The 4,587-nt window shown below is 39.8% G+C and overlaps 1 non-coding gene across 1 annotated transcript; it reads right to left on the bottom strand.

Annotated features, from left to right (window-relative positions):
* Positions 1-4,182: 4,182 nt before the first annotated feature.
* On the bottom strand, positions 4,183-4,284 carry LOC127746840 (small nucleolar RNA R71). The gene has a single exon (XR_008008652.1). It is a non-coding gene; the product is annotated as a small nucleolar RNA R71 (small nucleolar RNA).
* Positions 4,285-4,587: the final 303 nt, after the last annotated feature.

Below are 4,587 nucleotides of genomic sequence, written 5' to 3' on the forward strand. Positions count from 1 at the left end.
TGATTCTTTTGCGTCTGTCACTAACGCCCCACAATCGTGAGTTTGAAGCTCGTCACAGTCATTCAATCATTGAATCTTACTCAGAAACCACAGACAAGGTTTAGACCTTCCGGATTCTCTTGAATGCCGCCATCAATTCTAGCTTATACCACGAAGATTCCGATTATGGGATCCAAGAGATAAACATTCAAGCATTGTTTGCTTGTAGAACGGGAGTGGTTGTCAGGCACGCGTTCATAAGTGAGAATGATGATGAGTGTCATATAATCATCACATTCATCATGTTCTTGGGTGCAAATGAATATCTTAGAACAAGAATAAGATGAATTAAATAGAAGAACAATAGTAATTGCATTAATACTCGAGGTACAGCAGAGCTCCACACCTTAATCTATGGTGTGTAGAAACTCCACCGTTGAAAATACATAAGAACAAGGTCTAGGCATGGCCGAGAGGCCAGCCCCCAAAACATGATCAAAAGATTCAAAGATCTAAGGATGATCAAAGGATCTAAAGATGACATAAAAAGGTCCTATTTGTAGAGAACTAGTAGCCTAGGGTTTACAAATGATGAGTAAATGACATAAAAATCTACTTCCGGGCCCACTTGGTGTGTTCTTGGGCTGAGCATTGAAGCATTTTCGTGTAGAGACTTCTCTTGGAGTTAAACGCCAACTTTTATGCCAGTTTGGGCGTTTAACTCCCATTCTTGTGCCAGTTCCGTCGTTTAACGCCGGGCAGTTTTGAGCTGATTTGGAACACCAGTTTGGGCCATCAAATCTCGAGCAAAGTATGAACTATTATATACTGCTGGAAAGCCCAGGATGTCTACTTTCCAACGCCATTAAGAGCGCGCCAATTGGGCTTCTGTAGCTCCAGAAAATCCACTTCGAGTGCAGGGAGGTCAGAATCCAACAGCATCTGCTGTCCTTTTCAGTCTCTGAATCAGATTTTTGCTCAGGTCCCTCAATTTCAGCCAGAAAATACCTAAAATCACAGAAAAACACACAAACTCATAGTAAAGTCCAGAAAAGTGAATTTTAACTAAAAATTAATAAAAATATACTAAAAACTAACTAAAACATACTAAAAACATACTAAAAACAATGCCAAAAAGCGTACAAATTATCCGCTCATCAATAGCCATCCATGAAGGAGAGGTACTTGTATCTGGAAGAGGCGTCCACTAGAGTGTGAATATTTGGGAGTGGGTAGGGATCTTTTGGACAAGCCTTATTGAGGTCGGTGTAGTTGATGCCAAGGCATCTTGGCCTGTTTCACTGACCTTTTCTTTACTTATTTAGGGTAGTTTGCATTTTCTTAGTAAATAAGGAAAGTTTTGGATGAAAATACACTTATACCTTGATTCAAGAAATTATTGTGAACTTTACATGATTTCATGAGGATTAGGCAGGAATTGTATGATAAAATTGATGATGCATAATCTCATGATTTGGAACAGAGCTTTGATGCACCTTAATTGCTTGATTTCAGGACAAAGAAAGCAAGAAAGAACCACGTTAGCAGCCACGTTAATCTAATTAACGTGACCACTAACGTGAAATGGGATGAGCCTGTAGAGTTAATGGAAAAGGTGATCGCCAATAACGCCTTCGAAGCCATCATAGCCCATGTTAGTTGCCACGTTAACTACATTAATGCGGTAGCTAACGTAGAGGAGGAAGAGGAGCTCCAACGTTAGTGGTAAAAGTGGTTACCACTAACGTTCCACAAAGGCACAATCAAGCCACGTTAAGAGTCACGCTAATCCAATTAACGTAAACTCTAACACGGAATGAAGAACCAATCACCAATGTTAGTGACATTAACCTTTGTCATAACGTTGGACCAACCCAAGAGTGCCCACGTTAGTGGTCACGTTAAGACTACTAATGTGAGAGATATCGTGGAGCTAAGCATGATAAGCCAATATTAGTGACACTCACCTTTGTCACTAACGTTGGAGATGGCAATCACTACCACGTTAGTGGCCATGTTAATCTAATTAACGTGAACTCTAACATGGGAGGTAGGGGCGTTTGGAGCGTTAGTGATAAAGGTAACTGGTAGGGAAAGGGGGCACAAGGCAACGTTATTGGAAAAGGTGATTCCCAATAACGTTTGCGAAGGACCAATAGGCGATGTTAGTGGTCATGTTAGTTCCATTAACGTTGAAGTTAACGTTAATCATTTTGGTTTGGAAGGTTAGTGGAAAAGGTGATTGTCACTAACGTTCTCGAACTCACATCCTCACTGAACGTTAACGCCACTAACGTCCTAACTAACGCCCATGCCTAACTCACACTTTTTCTGCAAACAAAGCTGAGCCCACTGAAGATTGTAACTGCTTCAACACAAGATCAAAGGCCCATATCCAAGACTTGAAGAACTCACTAGAAGATCAAGAAGAGTAGTATATATAGGAGTAGTTTTGAACTATTAGAAAGCTTTTTACACATTTAGGAACTACACTCTGTATATTTACTTTCTGCATGTATTATGTTCTACCCTTTTTCATTTCCATTTCCAGTGCTATGAACAACTAATCCCCTTTCATTGGGTTAGAGAGCTCCATCGTAATTTGATGGATTAATTATAGTTTTCATTCTCCTTCCTCTTTCTTTTCTCTTGATTTACTAGAAAGCTTTCAATCTTAATCTAATTGGTTAGTTGTCTTGAAAAAGAAACTCTCCATAATTGGATCTCCTCTGAGCCTTGGAAAATGGATAAGGAGATCATGCTAGAAATGCTTTCTCATGTTGGACCAAATTGGGGTTTGGGCGGATATAGTGACATGTAATCCTCCCAACACTTTGATTTGGAAATACATGTGGTATAATCAGTGACCACACTTCATCTCTTCCCATGAGCAACTAAATCAAGGAATTGGGCAATTGTTCAAGCTTAGAGAGATTGGATTTCCAAGGAATTGGGATCCAATCACTTAAGATTGCCAAGGAGATCAATGAATGCATTGATTGAAGAAGAGATGAAAATGAACTTGATCCAGAGAATGCAACATCTCCTAAGCCCAATGAATCCCCATCTCTGATCTTACCCATTTTCTTTACTTTCTTCCATTTATTTCCATGTTCATCTTCCCAAACCCCCATTTAAGATTCTGCACTTTATTTTCTACAATTTACTTTCCCGCCATTTAATTTGCAGCAAATCTCAACTACATTCTGTTTAGCTCAACTAGCACACTCTTCCAAATAAAGTTGCTTGACCAATCAATCCCTGTAGGATTCGACCTCACACTATTGTGAGTTTTTACTTGACGACAATTGGGTATACTTGCCGAAGGGAAATTTGTTGAGAGACAAGTTTTCGTGCATCTAGTTTATGGCGCCGTTGGCGGAGATTGATTTTGTATCGACAATTATTAAGTTGGAAGTTCACTAGATTGAGCATTTTCTTTTTATTGTTTAATTTGCGTAGTCATTTACTCTTTGTTTCAATTAGCTTTCTTCCTCATCCCTTATCCCCTCGTTGTTTTCTTTTTCTTTGAATTTACTTACAATTTTGCTCACTAACCCACTAACTATTTGATAAATTGCACCACTCACACTAACAATCACTCTAACAAGAATAATCACTTCGTTTATTTTCTTGCTGTGTGCTCTGTTAGTTGTATGACAGGGAGGAAAAGTGGAGCTTCAACTTTCTTTGATTCCGAACCTGAGAGGACCCTCCGTAGATTGAGGAGGGAAGCAAGAAGGAAAAGAGTTGTTGGTGCTGAGGAAGAGGAAGAGTACTTTGAAATAAACATGGAGGAGAACATAGAAAACAACCATGAAGAAGAAGCTCACAACCATGCCAGAGAAGGCCATGTGAATCATGCTGGGCAGGAAATTGTGGAAGTAGCATCCAAAAGCCAACCATACATGCCAATAACTTTGAATTGAAATCCCAGCTCATCACCATTGTTCAGAACAATTGCTCATTTGGAGAAAGCGCCCAAGAAGACCCCAATCAACATCTAACCACTTTCCTGAGAATATATTACACCGTGAAGTCTAATGGCATTCATCTGGATGTCTATAGATTGTTATTGTTCCCTTTCTCACTCAGGGACAAAGCATCTAAGTGGTTGGAGTCCTTCCCGAAGAATAGCTTAACAAATTGGGAGAACGTGGTAAACAAGTTTTTGGCAAGATTCTACCCCCTCAAAGAATTAATAGGCTGAGAGCTGAGGTGTAAACTTTCAGGCAACAAGATGGTGAGACTCTCTATGAAGCATGGAAGAGGTTCAAGGATTTAACAAGAAGATGCCCACCGAACATGTTCAATAAATAGGTTCAACTACACATCTTCTATGAAGGTCTTTCTTACGAGTCAAAGAAGGTCGTAGACCATTCATCAAGGGGCTCTCTAAATAAGAAAAAAACCATTGAAGAAGCCATAGCTGTCATTAAGACTGTCGCTGAGAATGACTACTTCTATGCTTTTGAAAGAAGCAACACTCGAGGAGTAATGGAGCTAAACCACATGGATGCACTGTTGGCTCAAAACAAGATGATCACCAAGTAGCTTGCAGATCTTACCAAGAAGGTGGAAGAAAACCAAGTTACAGCAGTCATCACC

The sequence above is a fragment of the Arachis duranensis genome, chromosome 4 (assembly GCF_000817695.3).
Source record: "Arachis duranensis cultivar V14167 chromosome 4, aradu.V14167.gnm2.J7QH, whole genome shotgun sequence".
Taxonomy (NCBI): Eukaryota; Viridiplantae; Streptophyta; class Magnoliopsida; order Fabales; family Fabaceae; genus Arachis; species Arachis duranensis.